The sequence below is a fragment of the Furipterus horrens genome, unplaced genomic scaffold (genome assembly GCF_987537825.1).
Source record: "Furipterus horrens unplaced genomic scaffold, mFurHor1.1.pri manual_scaffold_3, whole genome shotgun sequence".
In the NCBI taxonomy this organism is placed as follows: domain Eukaryota; kingdom Metazoa; phylum Chordata; class Mammalia; order Chiroptera; family Furipteridae; genus Furipterus; species Furipterus horrens.
The window spans coordinates 55,518,345-55,530,047 of NW_028327173.1; the positions used below are offsets into that span (position 1 = coordinate 55,518,345).

Genomic DNA, 11,703 nt, shown 5'->3' on the forward strand with positions numbered 1-11,703 from the left:
GTAAAACCAATAGTCCTTACTGGGCCATGGTTCAGCTGTGAATTTTGGTGTATGCACTTACTCTTGGTGAACGGCAGTTGCATAGGGTCCCAAGGTAGTATGACTATGTTGGACTTTCTCCCTTTTTTTAACTCCTGTCCATCTAAGCAAAGCAGGGCTCAGTGGTCGCTCTCCCCATGGACTATAATATCAAAACGGAGTGCTTAGTTTTCATTGGTTCATTTATCTCAAAAATCCTGTCTGAAAGGTGAGAATTTCTTTTTTCTTTTTCTTCTTGTTTTATGGGAGAGTGTGAACACAGTCCCCCACTACCACAAATTATGCAGTCCAGTTTCCCACATTTGGGGAAATTGCAGGGGTCAGCACATCCAGAGTGCAAAGGATAAGCCTCACCCTGGGAAAATCACCTCAGTGATCACGGTATCTCCCCTGCCAGGTGAGTATGAAAGGTGAGAATTTCTTATAGGCCTAATTACTTTATCCCGACTAAGTAGCTGGGGTTTATGAATGAAAGTATAATTGATCATAGTGAGCAGTAAAACATGATTTTGAGTCATGGTACATTTTGAGTTAGAATAATACTACCTGACTTCTAATAACCCAAAAATTTTTGGCTTCTACTTTTTTCTCAAGATCGGGAAAAAATTCTGCTAATAACATTTTTTTATTCCTAAGGTTAGAAATTACAAATAGAAATTTATAAAATAACTTCTACAAGACATTATATTATCTACCTTGCTGCCTTATAGGGTCATATATTATCAAATAAAATATGTGTGAAAGAACTTTGAAAACTACAAAACGCTGTGTAGAGTAAGAACAAATCATAGAGTCTACATAGGTAGAGTTTTGAGAGCAGAGGCAGGAAAGTACATACATAATAATTTCAGTTGAGAATTTGGGATCCAAGTAATGTAGAAAGTCATAGCAGAAAAGCACTTATTTGTATATCTCTGGAACAATGAGAGTACATAAAGGAAACACATTCTTATTGTTTCTCTTCTATTTTTTTATTTTTTACAGCTTTATCAAGGTGTAATTAATATAGAGAAAATGCATATATATTCAATGTATATAAAATTTGATCAATTTGGGCATAAGCATATACCCATAATGCCATGAGCACAATCATGGTAACAAATAGATCCATCACCTCCCTAAGTTTCCTTGCATCTTTCTGTTTTGGGTTGTTCTTGTTTTTAATTTTAATTGAGGGTAAAATTGATATATAACATTATATAACTTTAAGACTTGCCACCTTATGATTTGATATCTGTATACACTACAAAGTGATTACTACTAGAAGTCTAGTTACCATCCTTTAGCACATAATTGACCTCTTCACTTATTTTGCCCACCTGCGAACCCCCACCTCTGGCTAGTACCAATCTGTTCTTTGTATCTATGAGTTTGGTTTTTGTTTCTGTTTTTAGACTCCACATGTAATTGAGATCATACAATATTTGTCTTCTCTGCCTGATTTATTTCATTTAACATAATGCCCTGGAGGTCCATCCATGTTGTTGCAAATGGCAAGATTTAATTCTTCTTTTTTGGCTGAATAACATTCCATTATATACATATATATTATAATTTCTTTAACCATTTATCCAATGATGGACACTTAGGTTGTTTCCATAACTCAGCTATTGTAAATAATGCTGCAATAAACATGGAGGTGCAGGTATCTTTTCTATATAGTGTTTTCATATTCTTCAGGTAAATACCCACAAGTGGAATACCTGGATCACATGATTGTTCTAGTTTTAATTTTTTGAGAAAACTCCATACTGTTTCCATAATAGCTGCACCATTTACACTTCTACCAATAGTGTATGATAGTTCCCTTTTCAACATATCTTTTTCAGCACTTGTTTCTTGTCTTTTTGATAATAACCATTCTGACATGTGTGAGGTGACATCTAATTGTAGTTTTGATTTGCATTTTCCTAACAATTAGTGATATTAAGCATCTTTTCATGTACCTTTTGCCCTCCATATACCTTCCTTGAAAAAAATGTTCAGATCTTTTGCCCTTTTTTTAATTGGGTTGTTTGTTGTTGAGTTGTATGAGTTCTTTACATATTTTGGATACGAACCCCTTGTTGGAGGTATGATTTACAAATAATCTTTCTCATTCAGTAAGTTGCCCCTTCATTTTGATGATAGTTTTCTTTGTTGTGCAGATTTTTAGTTGTATGCAGGCTCATTTGTTTAAATCTCAGAGCCTGAGATTCTGCATTTCTAACAAGCTCCTGGTGATGTCCATACTGCTGGTCCACAGCACTATTGAGCAGTAAAAGTCAACTATAAGGAACTGACTGAGAAGCAAGCCAGGTGTCACAAAAAGAAGGGGACTGGATACGATATTCATTGTCATGAAACAACCAAGAAGGCTGACAGTGGAGCACTTTATCAGAAAGAAAAAAATTGAATAAGACACTTGTCAAGGCCATAAGCTGAGATGAAAGGATGGGAACAAAACAAGATGTTTGGGGTGAGCTGGGGTAATGAAGCATCACCAGCTGTATGGTGTTTCTCCTGGGGGTTTCTTTTATAACTTTAAAGGGAAGGAGAAATAAGCCACTTGAAAGCAGGTGGGCAAAATCAGACACTTGAAAGAAGGGCCCAAAAAAGACTTCATCAGCAATTAAATCTTTACTAACCAAATATTTAGGTGTTCTAGACTTTAAAAGATCAGGTATTTCTTAATAGACCTTCAGGAAGGTTTCTTAAACTAACTTAGCACTGTGATTTACTATATTTCCTGTCCTTTAAGTAATGGTTTGGTGGTTCTTCTAGAAGAAATCACAAAGCAAAAATCCATATTTGTAGAGGTTTGTTAACTCTGGAGTTCTATACCCATCTCTCCCCTTCCTAAAAATCCTGGCCCTTATATTTTAACACAGAATAACATATGGTCAGTTGGACTGGCTGAACTGATGCTTAATACCCAGTCACTGATATGAGTGTTTACTCTTAAGAAGTTAAAAAAGTTAATGAAGGTGCTGAAAGTGAGAGGTTTGGGTATGGGAGAATAAAGTTATTAACTCTTCCATTTTTACCCACGCCCTGTATAATGCAGAAAATATGCACAATCATGAAAAGTTCAGCACCAAGAAATGAAGCACTTTGTTTACTTTCACATTATGTTACTGAATAGGTCTCATAAAACACCTTAATTATGAAAAACTTTATATGCCTTAAATGCCTTTAATTACATGTAGAATAGCCAGTGTAGATTAGAGGAAAGAGATGTTATTTGAATTCAGCAGTCACATTTTAACCACATTATGTGTGGCCTTTTGCTTTAACAGAAGTTCCCACATACTAATTATTAAAATAACCTATTCAATTTGGAATATATTATTTATGGTTATTTTGGGTGGGGGAAGGTGGAAAGCTCCATAATGATAGCATCCTAAAGATTTAAGTTCAAATAATCCCATACACATGTGAAGCAAAAATATTAATACTTTCTGTGAACATGCTTTATCAGACTCATCAACCCATTAATGAAAGCTGTTGAAAAGAATTCCAATGAAAGACCTGATGGGCAGAAATTCCAACACTGGTCCAAGCATCCATGCCTCTCATCGATCTAACAGTGGTAAATCATTGAGCCAGAGTTGGGATAAAGGTTCTAGGGAAAGGGAACATTTGCAAACTGTGTTCACTTGGGAAAAATAATAGTGATAATTAAAATAGCTACTAATTTTTGAGCACTTACTATGCATTAGGTGTCATGCCTCAGTTACATTATCTTATTCAACAGTCACATAGTCACTATGATCAATTCTCTTCTAAAAATGAAAAGCTGAGGTTTCCAGAGGCAATGTGAACCTTAGGGCTAATCTTTGCTTGCTAGTAGGTGGGGGATCTGGATTCAAACTTAGGTCTGTGTGGCTGTAGAATCCACTTGTAACCAGTACAACTACTAGCCTCTAAAACTACCAAGTTCATGACAAAAATTAAGATTATTCATAACATTTTTCAGGACATCCCTTCCCCCTTTAAAATAGCAGTTCTGGATCACATTCATTAGGTTGCTAAGAACTATGTGACTTCCCAGCTTCTATATTGTGAATATATAGATTTCAGACTTACCATTTGGAAAGCCAACTAAAGCCCCCCAAAATGTCATAAGATTGACCATCTCTTGTTTTTTTAGGCTATGGGCATGTATGTGAAAGGCTTAGTGTCTAAAAGATAGAATAAAATGTCAAGATCCAAAACTAACTGCTTCATTCCTGTTCCCAAGTTTTAAGCGACTAGACTTGCTTTCAATATCCAAATATACTAAAAAAAAAATTAAGGTTTGTGATCATATTAAAAAATCACATGTCACAGTGGTTTTCATAAAGGGCTCAAGTGTGCCATTCTTATCAAATGCTCATACAATATGAGTGGGTCATCCTGTCTCAAGCCCCCTACTCTGTCTGCCCTTTCCCAACCGCTCCCCCCCCCCCTTTTGATATACTAGTGAACTCCACCTGTAAGCCCCGGCCCATCAGGAATTAGTGCTGGGCAAAATAGGATGCAGATCAGTAATTCCAGCCCTAGCAAATGAGGGAGAAGAGAACTGGGTACTCACTGTAATACAGGGGTTTTACAGACATAGTTCAGTCCTCACAACAACCATACACTGTGTCATTATCCCTATTTTAAAGCTGGGAATTTGGAAACTCAGAAGTGTGAAAATATTTCACCAAGATTGCATAGCTTTACTGTTTAATAAAACAAAGCAAAGAAATAAAGCAAGACCTAGGTGCTGGTTTCCTATTTCTAAGACTAAGTATTATACAATATAATTTTGACTCTGTCATCTCAGATTTTGCACAGTGAATGAAAAAAAAAAACAAGGGTTTTTTTTTTTTTTTTTGGTGTGATCAATTTAAGCTTATGTCTTTTTGTGAAAGCTGCTGAGAGAATTTTCATGTCTTATGCAGATTGTCTTGTGGTATGTACAGACATCAAAGCCAAGTGTTATATTGACCCTGGCAGCAGCTGGGAAGACTGGAATCAAACGTGAAATAAGCTTCTGGCTATGCATTCTTCCTGCTTGCATCTAGTTAGTAGAAACAATATGCAGTTAAAGATGGGAGCAACAGGCTCCCCTTCTGAGTAGGAGTGCTGTGCTTTTCCACTACTTTTAATCCCTTTTTCTTTCCTGAATGAAAGGTGCTTAGGGGAATGAAGATTGGCTGGAGACAGGGGCAGAGGAGGGAGTGGGAGGGCAAATGGTTACACTTGACTGTCACGTAAAAGACTCCAATTGCTCCCCACCTAGACGCCCTTATAGAAATACATGTTTGAGCACCTGAGGTCTGAGATGGACCTGAGGCTGCTGAGTAACATCTGTAAACTTTTATGCTCTTAAAAAAAATTGCTGGAATTGCTGCTGAGTCGAAAAAGGTAAAATGTATTCTGGGCATCATGGTCAGGTACTAGAAACAAAACAAAATTCATTAGTCCAAGCATCAGTAACCTTTTTATTTCCAGTTCTAGTAGACACAATTTTAGGAAAAAAATATAGTGGAGTTAGAGAAGGCCCAGAAGTAAGAATGGGCCAGAATATGTCCACACATACAGTGCATCACCTAGGGAGACAAACGTGATCTTTATGATGACCCAAGTCTATGAAATCCAAAGCTACAAAATGGTTACAAGGAAGAGGAAGTTGAACATTACATTTTAGTAATCAGAAATGGTATGTGTTTTTATGGAGTATAGAAGGTTTGAAAACTCATAGCCTGAAAAAAAATACACTTCAGACAGATGAGACTGAATTCTGCTCCCTGCATGGCCACAGTGGAGTCAGAGAGCCATGACCAGGCACTGCTCCTCACTCCCTCTGAGACCTGGGCAAGTGTACTGTGTCTGTTTCCTGATCTGCAAGGTGGGAGGGAGCGCTCTTACAGGGCTGTTGTAGGAGTAAATGAGAGGATACTGAAATGCTCACCACAGTATCTGCCATATGATAGATGCTCAGTGAATGCTAATGCCTTTTCTTATAGAACGCAGGAGCTCCAAAAGATGCTGCCCCAAGAAAATAAGAGGTGGTCAATAAAGAAAAGATTGTTTTAAAATCATTGATATTATGTAAAATAGCTTGCATTGTAAAGAAACATGTGCACCTCAAAATATACCCAACGGTAGCCTTCCAAAACCACAATACCACAATAGATTGTCATTGATATTTACATATAGCAAGAGTCTCCCAACACTCCTGTAAGCATTTTTGGCTCAGGGCTGTTCCAATATTTACCCACTCGATTGTTGAAGTGCTTTTGCTACTATGATGAACATGTTCTCTACATAAATACATGTATATATACATATGTTATATGTTGTATATATATTTCCAGAATTCTTGAACTCATTTTTTTCACCTATTCCTCCCTTTAAATGCTTTCCTCAATTAACTCATCCTTGTTCCAGATATTCAGACAGATACAATGTGTCCCACAAGAAATCCTCACATAACAGATATCTTTCATGTTGTAGTGTGAATTACTGTAACATGCTGTACATTTTAAGATAAAGTTGTATAATTTATCCATATTTATATTAACTACATGTTAAAAGATGTCCCAAAAGAGAGAAACATAAAGCAAAAATTTCTTGCATAAACTGTGGTGTCCAGGTGATGGAAGGCAGATGAGAAGATGTAAAGCAAACAATAGGTTTGCCAGTAAAATTATGCCATTTCTGAATTCTTCATGCAATTAATTACCTGCTATACTTATTCATGAGGCAAGTCACATTTCTCAAGATATACTATTTGTGGTTAAAGAAAAGTCAATCTTTCTGTGCCCCTCTCAAAAGACCAAAGGTTCTTCGTTGAATGAAGATCCACGTGATATCATCTCAAGCAATGTCATCCTGTAGAAAGCCAGGCCTCTAGGATTCACCTCCATTGTCCAGGTTAGCATAATGCTTTGAATAAGGAAGGGTTCAATATATTTCCATATCAGCCTCTATAATATGTCATATGTGGTGGGGAAGGTGAGGGAAGAAAACATAGGAATCAAGTAAAAGACAGAAACCGACAGCTGCATATAGAATCACAAACTTAAAAAGGATTCTCAGCAGTTTGTGGAAAAGTGACACCATTGATTCTGCAAATTCCTGTATGATGTTCTGCAGGAGGGAGGTCGTAGAAATGGTGCCTGTTATATTTACATACTATTTTAAATTAGAATTAGTTTGTATTGCTCTTATTCATTCAACCAAAATTTCTTAAGCACTTTCTCCTTGCTAGTGGTGTGGCCCTAGAGCCACAATGAAATACCAAGACCTTGTTCTGCCCTCCAAATAGTCTGCAGTCCAGGAAGAATATGAATTTTACTGTATCTTTTGAGGCAGTGACAGTATATAGGGGTGTCACCATTACAAGACATGCCTAAGTGAGATGTCTGAAATACAGAGTGTGAAAGTTAGCAACTTTGGGGATTAAAATTTAACTACTGACATAATGATGTAGCTCATTTTTTAATGTCAGAGCATAGTCAATGTCATAGTTCTAGCCATGTTTATTGGACTAGAAAGCTGGTTCAATTAAAAATTTTTAAAAAGGTGTTCAACTATTCTAACTCATTCCATTCCATTATCTTAAGCACCTTTAGAGAGTTGAAGAGAAAGAATGTCCCAAGTGCAATGTAGTTAAGTAGGGCCTATGAAGTAGTTAAGGCAAAATTTGTCTGGCACTTAGATACTGTCCATTTCCCAACCTTCAAGAGACACCTGAAGGTTAGTCTAATGATCACTTCACATAGATTCATCTGCCCTTGGAGAAAGTTCAATGATGTTTATGCCTCTAAAGGTCAGAAGCAAAACAATAGTCATACTTTTAGTCCAGATAGTGGATAAAGAGAACAAAAGTAGTGCAAGCTAAATGAGCATAGGTTACCAAGTATGTGATGCATTGAAGATAAGAAAAGGATTAAATAGTCACAAAAGGGAAGAGTGAGGGCTTCTCCCTTTCAGTCATTGACACAACAGAATCCAGTCACCACATACAAAGAGAGCAGAAGATGATCCCCTATGAAAATACGAAAATTGGTCTGACCAGTGGGGGTGGGGGGTTGACAGTGGGAGAAAGAGAGGAAAGAGGAAAATAAAAGCAAAGCAGTACATAGAGATCATTATATATGCACAGAAACACTCTAAATTGATTTTTTTCTGGAATATTTTCTACTTTATTCTGAACAGCCGCTACACCACAATGGTATATTTTATAGTTGTTGTTGCTGTTGTGGGGGTCTAGAATACGTGCCAAAATATAATTGTTAGTTCAGTATAGCCCATATCCTAAAATGAATATTCTCTGTTGGATGAAAATTCACTATGATTTGTAGATTTTTCAAGATTTTTTTTTCATCTTGGGAACCAAATGATTCAAGGATGACAGTTTTCAGTTTACCTTCAGTATTTATTAAATTGAGCAGATTTTATTCTCTAGGACTTGATGAAGAAAAAATAGAAATAAAAGGGAGCATTTCACAATACTGTTCAAACACAGAAACATGGCATTTTTTAAATGCAATAACATTGTTATTTTGTGTTACTTGAATGTAAATTACTTAAGTACAAAGTTTATATACTTTTGTCTTTGTATGTCCAGTGCATAGCATAATGCCAGGCACATCTAACCATTCAATAATTGATTGTTGGATATGTGAATAAAATAATCTATTTCAATTAGCGGGGGAGCGGGGTAAGTTCTGTTACCAATTTGTAACATGAAAGCTTCCATAACTACATCCTGGGCCCATGTCAAATACTTCAATCATAGTACTCTATACCTTAAGACCAGACACAGCTCCAGGATGCTTTTCAGCACAGAATTCCCAGCAGCTACATCCTATTAAACCAAAGTTGGCATTTAGAGTGAAACCTATCCCTAACTCTGCAATAGAGATCTCCATCAGGCAAGCCATAAGCAGGAAATGTTTTTCCAAAATTTCTCCTCTGGTATCAACATACATAAACAAGGCTAATAATTATTATGTCCATGTGCATATGCACTTTGTAGTCTGCTATTCTGTCTTCTTCTTCTTCTCTTACAAGTTACTATGTGCATCCATAAATCTTGAGCAGACCATACACCCAGCCCAAAACAACCTTTGCTAATATCCTTTTTATAAGTAAAATTAATTTGTGCACTTAAGTCATTATTGAAATTTATAAAATTTGACATCATTTTTTGTTACCCGAGATGCATATTTATTTAATATCTGCCTAGATCACCATGGAATCACTAATACCTGGCACATATGAAGTGCTCAATAAATATTTGTCAACTAGATTATAAAACTTTCAGGTTCTACAACTTTCTCTCTACCATAGACACTTACCCTGCTATGTATGAGTATCTGGAACAGTTTCTGCCTGTCCAAATGCTGCAGAATAGCCCACAATAAAATCTTCTACCCACAAATTACAAATTTTACTCAAGGCAGGTCTCCAGTTTAATGTGACCCAAGTCCAGTGGTACATTTTTTAGAAAGCCCTTTTCCACTAGGAATAAACAGAGTCCCAGGCACCCTACATGAACTGAAAACTATACTGTCCTTAGCTTTCCACCATATATGACCAACCTAACTTTTCTTCCTTCATCCGTTATCTTAGCATCTGCTTTGTATCAGTGTCAATGCCACCCATTTTGAATATGGGTAACAGAGCACAACAATCAGAAGGAAATCTCAATTCTTTCACCCTTATTCTATCAGCTTCTTTTCTTTCAAGGTTAGATCTTGATTCATTACTCCATCAACTTCCTGGTGTTTAACCAAAACTCACAGAGTTGTCAAAAACATCCTGTGCTCAGAATATCCGTGTTTCACCCAGTTGTCCCTGATCTGCTCTACTCTTTTCTAAATCAGGCTCTGACTGACCACTAACTTGGCCAATATCAGGTTTGAATTAGGCATTCCAGCTTGGGTGTTTTGTTTTGGACTGCCTCTTCCTCTCTGTGAAGGCAAGACTACACCAGTAATCCTTCCAAAGAATTTTTTACTCCAAAAACATTTACTAAGTACCCACCTTTTTTCAAAACACTGCGCTAGGCACCAGAGCTAACAAGGAATAAGACAGACACACATCTTTGTTGTCATGGAGCTTGTATTATAGTAAGAGAGTAACAAAACCAACTGATGTACAACTAATTATTGAGTTACAATTGTGTTGAGATGTCATAAAGAAGAGGTATAAACAAGGAAACCAGACTTGCCTCAAGAGTTAAGGAAGGTGTGTTAAGTGTTGAAAGACAGGAAGGAATTGAATAGATTAAAATTTAGGAGGCGGAGTGTTCAAATCAGAGGGAACAGTACATAAAAAGCCCACTGGGAAGAAGAAAGCATGCACATTAGTGGACCTGGTAAAAGTCAAACATAATTGGAAAGAAGAAAAAGAGCAAAAGAAAGAGTGGTAAGACATAAGGCAGGAATAATAGCTAGAAGGCTTTATGTGGGGCTTTGTAGGTTAGGATTTTTATCTGTACTGTGACATCAATGGGAAGCCATTGAAGAGGTCTAGGCATGGGAATAATGTGCATTTTTCAAAGATGAGTCTGGCTGCAGTGTGGAGAATGAAGGGAGGAAAATACAAACTGTGCCAGGAGACCAGTCAGGGTACTGAAGCAAGAGATGATTGTAGCTCAGACTAAGAAAATGAAATGCCAGTGGAGACGGGGAGAAACAGACTGACACAATAGGTATTTGACCGGTAAAAGTGATAGAATTTGACCTCAGTGATGAGGAGGGGAAAGAGAAGCTCAGGACAATGTCTGGAGTGCACAGGTAGGCAGATGGTTGCACCAGCCACTGGCATGGGACACCGCAGGCATGGAATGAGTTTGGAAGACTGGTGGTGAATTTGCTTTTGGATATAGGTCAGATCTATCTCTAAGCAGAGGTGTAATGTTAGCATTAGATATAAGTGGCTGGGGCCAAGAGGAAACAGGGATTAAAAATATACATTTGAAAGGGAAGCTATGGGCAAGGGTAAAGAGGGCTAAGGAAAGAGACCCAAGAGAAGGGAAGAAAGCCAAGGCTAAAATCTTAAGCCCACACTGAAAAGGATGGTAAGGGGGTGATGAACCAACAAAGGAAACTAATAGATACCAGGAAAACTTGTCTTTATTTTCTAAATTTTCTTCCTTCTCTCTCTTTCTTCCTTCTTTCTTTCTTTTGTTTGGCCAATAGAATAAACATTTTTTAATGTTTATTCTATTACAGTTGTCCCAATTTTTTTCCTTTTCCCCCCCTCTATCTAGTGCCCACAGTCAATCTCCTCTGCATTGTCCATGTCCATGAGTCGTTCATACATGTTCTTTGACTAATCCCTTTCCCTTCCTTCCACCATCTCCCTCTCCCTCCTCCCCTCCTACAGCTACCAGTGTGTTCCATGTTTCCATGTCTCTGGTTCTATTTTTCTCCTTAGTTTATCTTGTTCATTAGATTCCATTTATAAGTGAGGTCATATGGTATTTGTCTTTCACTGACTGGCTTATGTCACTTAGCATAATAGTCTCCAGTTCCATCTATGCTGTTGCAAAAGGTAGGATTTCTTTCTTTCTGCAGCATAGTATTCAAATTTAATTAAAATGTCATATAATAAATAAAAGCAATAGTCATTCTTTTAAAGAAAATGAATCAGGACTTCATGGTGGGTCTTAATTGCCATACTTTGAAAACAATA

General features: G+C 37.1%; 1 non-coding gene across 1 annotated transcript; it reads right to left on the reverse strand.

The window, feature by feature from the left end:
• Positions 1 to 280: 280 nt before the first annotated feature.
• Positions 281 to 444, reverse strand: LOC150015114 (U1 spliceosomal RNA). The gene has a single exon (XR_016510246.1). It is a non-coding gene; the product is annotated as a U1 spliceosomal RNA (small nuclear RNA).
• Between the last annotated feature and the right edge of the window lie 11,259 nt (positions 445 to 11,703).